We start from the raw sequence: 15,384 nt of genomic DNA on the forward strand, positions 1-15,384 counted from the left end.
ATTTAACAGATGGATAATCCACTGTGATATGCACTTATTGAGATGTGCAACATTTTATTAGAGTACAAACAAAACCTGTTTATTACAGAGTTGCAATTAAGAGGCCAGGGAATCAGGAGCACAGGATTATTTTAAGTATATGTCTGATATAAGGTGCTCTGGGAAACTAACAGGACCATAAGAAGAGAGAAGAGCCCTTATTGTATCCTTAGACAGGAATTGGTACAATTACTGTATGTGTATCCTTCCAGAACAGACCGAAAGTTACCATAGTATATGGATAATATGGATAACAAAGGCACAAAAAAAGAATAAATTACTGGAATACATTAAATAATTGCCTGTTACCTTTCAGCTGAAAGGCTATCTGAATAAGATGTTCAAAGCTGCTAATATAATATCTTATTGAAACTATTTCCAATAACACAAAGTAACTAGTCAGCCAGGGATTAATAAAACAATTAAACTAATAAACTGAAAAACAAATAAAACCACAATTATTCTGATCATACACTAGCATATTTCCCCATATTACTTTGTTATATTTGCATCTAAAGTAATGCCTTTAAAATGGTTTAATCATAGGTAGCAAGAGATAATCATGTCTGCAGTATTTCTCAGGGCAATTGAGAAAATAATGATAATAAGAACAGAAACAGTCATTTAATTACCATGCTAAATAACATTTCCTGAGCCTGAGCTATTAGTTTCACAACATGCATTTGCATAGCTTCTTATCACGTGACTATTAGTGAACTGGATGTTTGCTACCCTAGAAAAAAGTTGCAGCAATTGCAAGCTGTGCCAAACCAAAGTCGTTCTCCATTGTATATATTTGCCTGTGCTCCATTTCACAACTTGATATGCTGTCAGATGGCATTTTTTACATACCATAAATGAATTTATTTCCTTTAGCATAAAACCAGCCCTTCCACAGCAGTAACATAAGAACACTGAAATACAGAAAAAGATACATCACTGCTTAATGTGGTATTGATCTGTTCATATCTTGTGACTTGTTTAATGAAGCTTTTTTTTTTAAATTAAACCAAGGAATTAGGTTTGCTCAAACCCAACCAGCTGAAACACAAAATATCAAACAGCAGCCTCCCTATTTGTGTGTTTATATGTATATAAAGTAATCAGTTTGATACTCTGATTTCTAGAAAGTAAATGCAATTAAATAATCCACAAAAAATACAGAATACAGTCTAGTGCTACCTAATCAAAATACTTAAGGATCTTATCAAGGTGTGTCTTTTATACCATCTGTCATTATGTCAGAGCAAGGCTGGATTCTGAACAACGCAAACTCGATTACACTAAGAAAAGAGAGGTTTATTGAGTCCTAATATCAACAAAGAATCCAGCTGATGGAAAAAGACTTCCCTATTGAGCTCTCACATATGCTTGCAAGAATAAGACCGAGCAAAGCACAGTATTCTTCTGTATTTATACTGTCACCTCACCAACATTTTTGTGTTGCTAGATCAGTAACTAGAAATAACTTTCCTTTGAACAACAAAAAGTCTCTAGGCTCTTTAATGCTAATTTAGTACTTTGTTTAGGTGTCTTAAGATAGATGATGATGGTGATTATAGGTTAAAAAAAAAAAAGCATATTAGTGTACTTGTATACACTCATTTTGTCTGTGACTGGACTAGTCACACAGTCATATCTTCTGCTGTGCTTATCACTACCATGAAAATACCTAATCATTACCAGAGGCAGTTGCAGTGAATCATAAAAATGGATCTTGCCACAGAAATTATTATTAGAGATTTTAAGGAGCAGGTGAAAATATAAATGCCTGCACAATATCAGTGAAAAGTCAATATTTCATTCTGTAATACAAAGATTTTACAAATGTTTCCTAAACAGGAAATATCCCATTTCTGTAAAATGGTGCTTCCCTTCTGAGACACAAATTCTTTCAGCCTTAAAATGTTCTTTTCCTTATCTACTTCTGACTAATTAACATTGAGAGCTTTGGCTTTGTAGTGTATTTGCCCTGCATGTTGTTAAATTGGTCAAGTAATAAGATATGACAACGCAAGTCAGGTAGTTATGAGATAATCATTTTGCCTCTTCAAGAAAAGGGAGGCAAGAATGAGATAAAGCCAAGTGTCCTTCACGCTAATGGATGTAATTACTTAATAGTACCTACTCTCTGTGGAATTTCACATTCTTTTAACAAAGCCTGTGTTACATGGAAGACCAATTGGCATGCACAGTAACTGCCAAGGTGTACATATGCAGTGTCTCTGTATGAGTGCTCTATACATACACATATTTTTCATTGCCTATACATTTGCACCTATATTACTAATCATTACAAGGGACCTGAATACTGAACAGTGTTGTTGTTGTTGTGTCAAAAAATTGTTGAACAGTAATCTTCAATTTTTTTTCCATTTTCCAATTCATGTCAAAAGCTCAAAAGCTGAAGACTAAAGGTAAACAGATCTGCAGAAAATGTGTGAGCTGCTGACTTCTGCTGTAAAGTAAAAAAAGCATGACTGAAAATATCATGAAACTTGAGTGTTTTTAATTCTAAGAGTCAGTGATTAAAATAGTAAGGTTGCAGATTTAAATGAGGAAATTCTCACTGATGAAAAAACCAACAACATTGTTAATGATTTGCTTACAGATTGCTCGCAGAAACTACAGGGTTTAAAAATAGTAATTTATGGAATTTTTGTTCAGAGTACTCCCTGAAGCCTTCTGAGTAAACTTTGGAAAAGCTTTTTCACAAATTTGGTGGTAAGTTCAAGCTAGAAGAAGAAGGGTTTAGGGCTAGCTCCAAAATCTCTACAAACATTTAAGAGCTCTGTGACATCGCCCAACAGAATTCCCAATGCCTGCGGTGAAGAACTCACCCCTCCAACTTTCACCCAGGGAGCTGTCCTAATAGCTCGACTTTTCTAATTTGAAATTAACAAGCTGACTATGTTTTTGGACATCAATAGTTTGATCAAAAACACGTTCTTAAACTATTCTTAAACTATATAAAATATGTTCTTAAAATTGGAGATTACTGTTCAACAATTTTTTGAGACAACAACACTGTTCAGTATTCAGGTGTCTTGTAATGATTATTTGGTACTGGGATTAAGTAATTTTTCCTTCTATCCTTCTACTGAAATTTCCTTCCCCTTGAGATTCACTGCAACCATTCTCATTCTTAGTTATTCTGGAATACATTAATTCTCAGAAATTAACATTAAGGAACCTCTGATTTTCTGGGCAATGACCTCTTTTAGAATCACCACTTGCAAAACTGAACCCAAATTCTGCTCCATTTTTAAATGGGGATTAAAAGAAGGAATTTATGACCAAACATTTATCATAAATACCATACTCGACACTTGAACTGAAGCTATAAATGAATGATCAATTCCCTGCTTCATATTCAGCATCAGAACCTATTTTTTTCATCTTGTTGAAGTTCTGCTTAAAATTAATCCTCCATTAGGATCACCTCTCTGAACTCCTTCATTGATTATACCAATTTTCTGTGACTTTAGAGAAAGAAGTTTCCAAAAGGATAAACAGCTGCAATGCAAAAACTTTACTTGATTTGCCTGTGCAGAGCAAGAATCATGGCTCATGCTGAGCTTGGGCCTTAAATTACAGTATGTCTGTGGCACTTTAAAAGCCTTCTAGAGCTCTTTTCTGTCTCTTGGTCCGCCTGTCCAACACAAAATGGTGTATATAGAGTGTAGTTATGGTTTCAATGTTTCTGTTTTCTCCAGACTTGAAACAGTTTCAGTTTTCTAGAAATTTGCTTTTTTCTTTCAATACTTTCTGTCTAGAAGAGGATAAATGGGGAGAGAGATGAGGAAGACAATGCAAGTGTACAAAATAGGTGGTTTTAAAACCATGTAAAGTGAGATCTGATTTTAAAATGTGCATATATTATTTCATACCTGTTTCCAATATTTTTAGTATTCAATGTGCTTTTTTATTTTAGTAACATTTAATATAGTAATAGCTGAATGCTTATTTTTATTAATGCAAGTTTGTAGGCACTTGGATTACCAGTATTTGCAACAAATAAATCACTGTATTTCCCTGTGGATAATACTATGCTAAAATATAGTGTGCTATTTGACTAATGAAAATAAGGTAATTATTCAGAGTATATGAATTTTTCCATAATAAAACATTTCTTACCATTTATCTACATTTGTTCAGTGTGCCTCTCTTTTTAAAAGGATAATTCAATGTGACTAAAATAGCAATGATCATATCACATTATGGCTCAGGCAGTCTAACATGTCAATCATATAAAAGGCAATATAAGCCTTCCAACCCCAGAATGTTCCTAACTTTACCTCCTACGTCTCCTTTTCTTAAACACATTTTAATTTGGAGCAACACATTTGCCTTGGGCAGTCAAGTACAGAAATGTGGCACCCTTACTACCAGCTCTGCAGGCTTTGCCATTTTATCCTTAGGTTGGTAACTAATATGTATAATCCTAATGCAGTAATTCCTCCACTCCTGTGTTCCAGGAATCTCATCTTTATGAATAGTAAATCTACTGCAGATATGTAAAGCACCCTACTCTGACTCATATTCACAGTTTTCAGAATGTTAACTCATTTATTCCTTTTATTTAACTGAACTAGTAAGGGAACTTGTGTTGTTTAGGTACCTTGCTTTTTTGTGGGCTTTTGGGGGGGCACTGAGGTTTTTTTGTTTTAATATGTTAAAAAGCAAGGATTCTACATTGTGAAAATGATTCTGTGAACTCTACAACTGCTTGTATTTAATACTCCAATTACGTGATTGTGCTATTTGAATACATTTGTCTATAAAGACATATTGTGGCCAATAAGCCTACATCAGTGATTTACATTAAACCAGTATTTACTGCTGGAGTTGCATACCACAAAACCTTTTCTCCTGTGCCATACCACTGCCAGTGGAGAAAAGCTGTACAGTTACTGTGGCATATGTAAAAAAGATTTCACATCCCTGAATTTTGGAATAATTTTAGTGTCTCATACACATAATCACACAGTAGCAATAGACTGAGAAAACAGCCTATATATTCGTTACCACCTACAGTTCTACCTAGTCAACTACACAGGGAAAAAAATTAGCAGGAACAAAACTGCAATAATGAAGACACCATAGCACTAAGTTGCAAGCCCAGATATGACTGGACTTGGACAAAGCATGCAGTTGTCTAGGATAGAGGACAAGAGGACTTATCCCTACCACCTTCCACAGTCCTCTCAGAATCCACAACATTCACTTTTTTCCCCTCTCAGTCCAGGTATCTGAACCACCTCTGCACTCTTTCCTTCTACATTATATTGTACAGCCCATTAGAATGAGTCAAGTCTCACTGTTCCATCTGGTACGAGTTCTCTCTATACAGTGTCTCTCCACTTTGGGGTTTACAGGAGGTTAAATTCTTTCAGTGCCATACAATTAACTGCAAATAATTGAGTCTCTTTGCCTTGCCTAAGAGGAGCTATATGAAGAAACTACAAGTTCAATAAGTCAGCAAGAACTTCAATTTGCTTTTGATTTATTTTCAGTGTTTACGCTGTGCTTAATAGATTGTTGTTGGAGAGAGAGACAGTAAAAATTCCTTCTGGTAAACAATTTAGTTTAAGAATTAAAATTAGAGATAAATAATGATCCAATTTTACTGAGACTGAATGCAACTGAGAAGAATGCAAATTGAAGCAACTTGATGGCAAATTAAGTTGTTTCATTATCTTTCATAAATTGCTTTGGGAGGATTCACTCTTGGCTAATGAGTATAAAACTGTAGACCAGATTACATTTTTCTCTTCCCTGGGAGTTTCAGTCTTTCAGGTCAAAGGCAGTCTCTCAAAGTGACTCTAGCAGAGCCTGGGCCCTTGATAGTTGCTAGAAGTAACCATCACTCTCATGCTAGCGGCACTAAAAAGTATGTCAAAACCCAGCAAAAATTGATCCACTTCAAAAGCCATTTCATGGTCATTTCAATTAGTGTCATTTCTCTGAAGGTCTTCACAAAGCAGGAGGTCTTGCAAAACAATATACACATCCCATAATATTAAGTTTGAATGAATATATACCCAAAGAAAAACTGTACAAAAATAATCAGAATCAGTCATGCTGAACGAGACTTTTGAAGGTCATCTGGCCCATTATCCTGCTCATATCATCACTTTTCACAGAAAAAATACAAACAGCATTTGGTTATATTGAAATTGTATCTTAAGAAATGTATATAACAAGCTGTACTGATGCCATTACTCAATTATCATTGTCACTTAACCATGCTACGTGTGGGAGCAGTCAGTGATATCTACTCTAAGTTTTCTGTTCTGTGGCACACAGACACACACACTACAGTCATACCAATGAAAGCTCCTGTCCCTCCAGTCCAGTTTAAATCACCATACCATTGACCCCCACTGATGGGAACCAGACACTCCTGGCCCACCCTGAATCCCTGGTCTTGGGATTTCTTTGGGATTGCTCAGAAGCTCAAGAGAACATTCTAACTCCGTGCAAAGTAACAGCACAAAAACTTCAGGTGCAGCATCTCTATGTGCTTTGGTCCAGTGCTTCCACATGTAAAATAAATTCTTTGGATTCAAAGAAGCTGTTTTTAAATAAGACACAGGATATTGTAGAATTTCCAGAGCATGTTTCTCTAAACCATTCCATGGATACTGGGAGTCACAGTTGCTTATTTCTGATCTCACAGTTTGCCAGTTTCCATAATTGCAATCTCACAGGTTTTGGTTTTCATCTTAGCAGTTCCACTCAAGTGGCCCTCATTATAATTTGTATCCTAACTCCAGGATGCTTCCAAAATTAAGCATGTTTGGAACACTGACATAACTTGTTCTGAAATCCACACTGCTTTCATTTTGCTGTACTGAATTCCATACTGGATTCCATACTGTAGCTTTCTGTAGTGCTATACTTTGGAAAGAGTACACTGCTGGACTTACAAGGCCGTACAAAATAACATACGAAGTAATAACCTCAGAACTCCATCTCTCTCAGATTTTGTATTTTTAAAGTGTCAATAATTCCAAAGAACCAAAAAGTTGATGCATTTCAAACAGCAACCAGTGGATTACAACTTAAGTGCCTCACTACTTTGTATAAATTTGATGTGGAAAAAGAATTTGAGCAACTGTATTGCTATTCTAAAAGCTTACTTTTTGAACATATTTGTTAGTTTGCTATTATTAGATTCAGCCCTCAAAAAAAACCCCAACAAACTACACACACAGAAGTTGCTGTCAGAAATTGTGTTACGCAAAGAAAACAAAAGAGACCACTATCCATACTGCTTGTAAAGCAAGTTCTAGTAACACACAAGATTTCTCATTCTTGAAATCCCCACATGATAGAAACAAGATAAATGGGATCTGCCACAGCCTTACTAATGGAAGAGTTAAAAAAGAATGAACACACTGAACACTATTTATATATTCAGAAATCTATCAAATCACCAAAATGTATTTTGGTCATCACATTCCATACAGAGACCTGGCTAAATAGTCTGATTTGCAGAAAAAGGGCAACAGACTAAAAGACCATTTTATAACTAGATGTATGACCATATGGGACCACTAAGTTTTATGTCTTGTCTTCATGTGCAGCCAGCACTGCCTCAGCTCTTATGATGATAAACGAGTAGTTTACAAAACTGACCTGCACAACTTTCTCTGTAAATGCAAGGAAAAGTTCCTTCTGTGATTCATGCAGGGCTCATTCTGAGACTCCCAACAAACATTCAGGGGAGGCTCTGCAGCACAGCAATTACCTGGGACTAGTTTAGAAGCCCCCTGCACTTCATTGCCTCCACTCACACCTGCTACAGCAGCAGATCCTACCAGCCCACCCCACACTGTGCAACACACTGTGTTTATTATTTGTACTAAGGTAGATTAAATAGCAAAAAAAAAAAAAAAGCTCTGGCCCTATGCTGAGCATTTCCATGACTAATTCTGCTTTTCAGTGTACATTGACTCCAGTAGGAAAAGCACAGTTGCATCCAAAAGATATCATTGCCTCAACCATATGGGTTAAACCTTTAGAAGCAGCAGAAAAAGTTACTGTCATTAGAATTAAGTTGAATTACTACACCTTAAACTCTTAATTTCTTGATTCATATCAAGCCTTTAAAAAAAAAATGTTCCTATCTTTTCTGATTTCTGAATTCTTGCTGTTGACTGCTTTAAAATAGTTACAGGAAATATGGGTTACAAACAAATAATATTATCTACAACAGACCAGCCATTCTGCATGGATTACATAATATTACTTAATAATCAAATTTAATTCAATACTATCTGACTGGCATTTTTAAAATCTGAAGAGCTAGAGGAGCAAGATAGTCTGTTTATACAAAGTACATAGCACAACTACACAGCAATTAATCAAAAGCTCTTTCAAATTATTTTCACTCATCTTTCACATCAAGAATAGAAATCAATTAACAGGAAATACTTATATTAAACTAGTTTGGAAATCAAGATAACTACAGAAAGTTCCGACATCTTTAGAAAATAAGCAAGAGTAGAGTTTGCCAGATTAAATCTCTGTACTGTAAGGTTCATTATCAATCAATTGAACAGTTTTGTCCCCTCAAACATTCCACTAAAACCCTTGTAAAGAATCATCAAGCTTTAAAGTTAATAAGTGTCACAGAGCTTTATAAAATGTAGGGGGGTTTATACTATGCTGCATACAAAAACCTCTTCATTATTTTTTTTCTTGCAGTCTTCATTCATTTTTAAGTTGTGCTGATTTTGACTTGAAAGGAATGTAAAACTCCACAACTTCATCAGAAGTTTAAAACTGCTCCAGTATAACATGAAAGAGGATGTCATTCTGAACTGCAGTATTAAGATTCAGATCTGCATTACTTCTCATTCTTCTCAGTTAAGATTTTTACCAGAACACTGCCTCTTCGTAAATGCCAGAGGAAAATAATCAATCTTTAATACAGAAAGATAAAAACTTTTTATTGATTTTTTGAAGTCTAATTTGATATCTAAATGTAAATTACTCACTTCAGTAGCTTTGTTTTTAAACCATTAATTAAAAGTGCAATATATAATAAACTGTTAGCTTTGTTTCTTACAGTTTTCATCTCTTCCTACATCTGATGTGCTGTGAAGAACTGCTAGAACCCTATAGTCTTAGGATCCCATACTTACTAATTTTCTGTATTGATTAAAAAATTAAAAAAATATTAAAAAAGCTTCTAATAGATGAATCCTAAAAAGATAAGGTAAGGCTCTAAAAATAGGAACATGACCCCACACTAACAAGATTCTACTGTCAAGAAGTTGTGGGGGAGGCTGGTGAGTGAATGGGACTTGCAATTGGAGGAAGTTCACATCAGTGAGAAGAAAACCAGGAAAGTATCTACTCAGGTTGTGTATCCTTCATCTTTCCTGATCAGCTGCCTACTTGTGCTGCTATGCCAAAATGGACACAGGGAATCAGGAAACTCTGATGGCAATGCTTTATGGGTATGCAGGGGGAGGATGTGATACCAGCTAAAAGCTCATGTTCCCAAGTCATTTATCCAGACAGGCTAAGGATCACTAGAATTTAGAGCTCCCTGAAGGTCGGCTTCAACAATAAATCTGTGCAGAGAAAGGAGCACTACTTTTGAAAAGATGGTCCTATGAATTTTGCATGTGACTGCTTCTCCCAGCACAAATGATAAAGTCTTGGAAGAGTCACTGAAACAGCCTTTCAAGGCTTCTGTGAAAGCTGGTTTTTGAATACATTTACAGACCAAACAGGTCCAGCTGGGAATGCACCCCAACTGGTTGCATTGAGCCCAAGCACTTCAGTGAAGTAGCACCCCTCAGGTACTTTATTAAACGATGCCATGGATTTAGGTAGGGCTGTCTCTAATGCAGAATGGAGCACTTTTTCCAAGAGCAAAAGTGGTACTTCCAGCTCTGGAAACCAAGATTGCAAACTGTGACACACCAAAGGGGCTATGAAGACATATGACAGGAAGCCTGGGGGATTCAGTTTAGTGGAGGAAAATTTCAAAGGTATTGGGCCTAGACAGAAGATTTACAGCAAGAACCCCTCATCGAGAGACCAGCAGTAAATCAAATTAAATACCCTCATAGACTAAGCAGAAAAAAAACCCAGAAAATAAGCTTCCACCATAAACTTTGGAGTAAAAATCCATTAAGTGAACTCTAGTTCAGTCATTTGGTGAACAATGCCCAAAATCTCAAAAAAAATACAAAGCCTTTTAAATGGTACATTTTGTTATTTAGCCAGAGCTTACTCAGATTAACAAGAATGAAGTGACATGACTTTACTTGCCTACAGAATCATATTTTGGGAAGTTCAAGATTCATATCAGCATCCTTAATAATAATAAAATTTCTCTTTCAAATATTGTCCTATGGTTAACATCAAATGTCGGTTTAAAAACAACAATCTAGAACTAGTCTTTATATTCTCAGAGAATTACAGCAGGCAGGGAGGCCAAACTGGTGCTTCAACTCCAGTACTGAAGAACTATTACTAACTATTAGGAAGGGAACAATAACAGACACAGGAAAAACACAGTAGGGTCATACTAAGTAGTTCATTAAGATGCCAATTATTTTAGACGTATACATGAATATCTATATATAGAGAGACAGATGTATATGACATCTTTTAACTTGAGCTTCTTAGTAATTCAAGCCCAGGTTTGTATTCTAAGATACATAATATCCATGGTAAAACTGTTAAAAAACCTTATTTATGTTAAATAGCTGAATAATTGTGGTTATTACACACATGTATTGCACTTTGCAAGTGTACCTGAAGATGCTTTTTTGTCAACATCTGTCCACAAAACAGATCAAAGATGAAAATATTTAATATCGTTCAAGACAACATTTAGACTTATTTAGGGACAATGAAAAAAAAAAAAATCAATTGAAGCTTTTTTTCTCCAACTCCCATTTGAAAAAAAAAAACCAAACACTTCAGGTAAAACAAAAAGATAAAAGGAAATTGCTTTCAGTACAAACCATATTAAAGTAATTTTAAAGTTGAGCTGAAAGAAAGTATGGTACATACTATCACCACTACAAACTCAATGTCAGCTCTCATGCAATAAGCACTATAACTATGGCAGGATTGATACATTTATCAAACATTAAATAAGAATTCTTCTTAAAAGATAAGGAAACATTTATTCCAATTTATATGTACATAACTTTGTAATCCCCTCCTCTCCTATGGCATCTCCGCACATAAAACAATTCAAGAAATTAATTAAAATAATCCTTTAATAATAATTCTGTTCTACTGGGTTCCAGTCTCATCTGCTGGCAATCACTACATGTCAGGATTCATATTAGTTTCCTATTCTGTCCCCTGGGAGAAATTTAGTTTTCTGCAGAGAAACCGCACGAGGTTGGGCCATGATTTAAATTTGTCCAAATGCTTCAGTTCAACTGTAACTTCGCAAGCATGATGTTTACTTTCCCAACATTGCGAGACTGCTGATTTTAAAGACTGTGCAGAAACTTGCAGGCAAGAACAAAGTCAAGCCAGAAAAATGTCAAACGGATATGAAAAGGAACATCTGAGCAGCTTGGAAAGCTCTCATTATGAATTTGAGCTTTCCTTGGCTCAAATGTATTTGGCACCAGCATGAGCACTCTGTTAGTCTTTATGCTTGTGAAATATTCACAAGTGCTACAAGGACCAAAGTAGTTTATTTCCAATTTGCCAGTTTTCCTAAACTAATTAAATATCTATGAAAGCAATTTGTGCTTACTGGAATCCAGTTTTTAATTTTTATAAGGATAAAATGGCGAGGATTCAAATGATAATTCATACTGCTTTGTTCATCTATACACATCAAATGAACACCTTTTTTTTTCCATCCAAATAATCACTAAAAACAAACAGTTCAATTAACTTGGTTATGAAATCTGCTCAGTGAATCCCAAGAGCTGAAATGCACTGATACAAAGTAGTCTCATGACATTTTTTTTTTAAAGTTAAATATTTACATCTTTAGCGTCTCAAAGATTTCTCACCACAGAATAGGATGTAACCCAGCCATCATATTTTAGAAAGGAATAGAGAACACAAATTCGAGGACTACTACTAGATTTTATCTAAGCAGAGCATTCAAACTGTTTTAATCAGCAGCCAGCTTTCAGCTTGCTCAAGGACTAGACTAGATTTGAGTATTAGTGAGCCCAGGAGTCAGGCCAGTCTTCGTATTCTTAGTATTACATCAGCTGGAGTGGTCAAGTCTTCTCCTTGATTATAGTGAGTAATATCTTATTTCTCAAGCAGAACCACCAAATTGGATGCCAAACTTTTGGAGTAAGGAAACTATTCAAGTGATGGTAAGGTGACAAATTTGTAATTTCAGATCACAGCTGCACATGGCATCAGCTGTCTCCTTTCTTAACTTGCTTAGCAGCGATTACATTACCGTGAGGTACAAAGCATAGTCCCATGAATATGCAGAAAGCCAGGTGCAGCATTCAGAGCAGCCATCCTGCCAGGTTGTCAAAGAACAGTTTTACTCTTTTTTCAACCTAAAAAGTCACTATACTATATAGTCACTAAAGTCACTATTCATTATACTTTTTTTTTCTCCTCCAATTGCATCATGGCACTTCTGAAACAAAACTTGTGCTACAGTTCAAAACATACAGTCCCAGCAGTTAATGCAAAAGCTGTAAAAACTCTTTTAAACTCCCTAAACTGAGTCTTTCTCAGTAAAAACATGATCAGCTTCTCTAACATACAATCTCCACATTTCTCATTAAACAGAATTCAGAGTGGATAATCTTTAGCAGAAAGTCCTCTAAACTAAATGAGAATTGAGTCTAAGTGGTGAATATACACCAATTTTGACCTGCTCTTCATATTTGCTACAGGCACCTCTGATTCCCTGAACAGCTACATTCACCTTTTTCACAAGTTTCAATGAAACAGATACAGATCTCCACAAAAATACCAAACAAGGAAACCAACTGCCAAAGAAGCTGATCAAAGCCAAGCATTTTACAGTCCAGAGGGTCAGACAGCTGAGATAGCTATCAAATTCCCTGCTGGAGCCTTACTCCAGTTGACACCAAAAAGGTATGGCATATGGGTTTGCCAGAGAACTAAGTGAAATCTAAGCAGAAGACACTGTCCCAGAGAAGCAGGGTCCTGAATGAGATGGATTTTGAGCACGAGTCAATTTGCAGTTCAATATTCCAATGATACAAGGGACAGAAAGAATTATGCAATCAGAGCCTTTGCCAAGGAATGGGAGCTGCTAAGCTGACTGATGCTGATTGTAATGGTCTATTATAGGTCCAACAAAATTATTTATTACAAGGAACTATAAACTCAAGAGATTCTTACAGGAGTGTTCATTTTCCCACCAGAGACTGCATGGTGACAGCATAAGTAACCCAAGTGTGTAATCCAAATGTGCCATGCATAAAAATCAATAGCAGATAAATTAATTGTCAGATACTGAGACCTGCAGCTTTTAATTTTGCCATAGCATTGGCATTTTAAATGAGCTTTTTCTGTATGAATGCTGGAAAATTAAAGACAACACATCACTGCTTCCTTTGGTGATGTCACTAAGGAGCACATATTAAGAATTAGTTTTCTTGGTCTTGCATAGTTCTCCTCAAAGCCCCTGATAAGGGCTTTCTGCCTTGCCCCTCCATTTCAATGTAAATAAAAGATATAGGTAACTTGTGTATTGACAGCATCTCAGCAGCCTCTGAGCTCAGAAAAGCTTTTAGAATACAGTTCTTCCTGTGGGGCATAAAGATCCTTTCCAGATTGTTAAAGCAAAAGGTTATCTGCAATGAGCCAGTGACAACTCTTTGGAAAAGAACGTTTTTCTTCCAAGAACTCCTCCCCATGAGAGCTATTTGTCTTCACTTCTTTTAACACTTTGCACAGTTTGGCCTATTTGTTTCCCCTTATTACATTATTATTACAGCCATTGCTGGAACTGTGCAGTGATGAAAAAGATGAGAATTTATGGTAGAGCTTTTGAAAATTAAAAAAAAAACATATCCTATCTGGAAGAAAAAGTACATTATAAATAAAGAAAATATTCCCAGTGTATTTAAACTAGAAATCTATCTTGTGTGTAGTAATGTTACAATAAAATTTATTTCTGATGTCTTGATTTTTATAACAAAAAGCCAAAAGTCTATACACACTTGCTGTTTTTACCCTCAAGAAATCAGGACTATCACTCAAGCAATCAAGCCAAAAAAATGTGAAGAAAAAGCTTTGTGGAGTTTCTGCCACAAACATAATTATTTTGTGTAGTAAGTTACAACACCAAAGCACAAACGTAGTAGCAAAATGAAATTTGAATCATGGTTAAGAATGTATGTCAATTATGTCAAACTTATTACCTGCTAACAAAAATGTCCTTATATCAGTTCATAAATTACAAGCTTTTTAAAGCCTCTAAAGACCTTGAACTGGATGTTCTTAAAAATGCTGAGGTTAGAAAAGACAAAATAAATATGGAAATTCCTCTTTTTTATTACAGAAATGAGGACTTTCAAAGTCAACACTAATATTGCACAATATTGATAATTAATTAATTTTAATTAATTAGACATATATTGCTTTACATTATTCTAGAACAGTAAAAACTTTGAATGCCAAATCCTAATTCAAAATGTTTTAAAGGCAGAGGTATTTGGTTTAGGTAAGAGTGGTACCACCACAAATTAATTCATTCACTCCCTATTCATTTAATACTCCTCTGAAGACCTTCTCCCTTCCCAGTGACTGCTAAGATTACCATTTATTTAATGTTTACTCTACACTCCAGAAAACTGCCAATCCACATCTGAGCCATCCCATTACAATCTTGGGCTTTTCACCTCATGCCCTTTTCTTATCCTTCAGCACTTCAATGCTAGAGAATAAATGTGGAACACAGAAGAGAGCTAAAAGCTGCTTTTACATCATTCATATTACTAACTAGATATACGAACGTATACAAGACTGTAAACACAAGATTTTAGTAGAGGGACAAAGCCCTCAAAGTAGATCAGCTGCTCTTTTTAAAAATCAAACAATTGACAATATAAATCCCTACATATAGCGAAGAAAAAATCCTTAAAAAACCCACAGCATTGACGTTAAAACCACTGTGTTAAAAATCAAAATATTTAATGAAAACCACAATACAGTGATAAATAATGATCCCAAAATATACTGTATTAGAAATACACTAAAATGTTGATCTATACCTCTGATTTTAAACTTTGCTAGAAGGCTTGAATCTCCCTTGGAAAGTGCTGTCTACTTAAAGTGTCAAAGCGGGCATTTACAGACACGTGTGAGGAAATTGCCCTGAACTCAAAACAC

Source organism: Chiroxiphia lanceolata, chromosome 9 (assembly GCF_009829145.1).
Source record: "Chiroxiphia lanceolata isolate bChiLan1 chromosome 9, bChiLan1.pri, whole genome shotgun sequence".
Classification (NCBI taxonomy): Eukaryota; Metazoa; Chordata; class Aves; order Passeriformes; family Pipridae; genus Chiroxiphia; species Chiroxiphia lanceolata.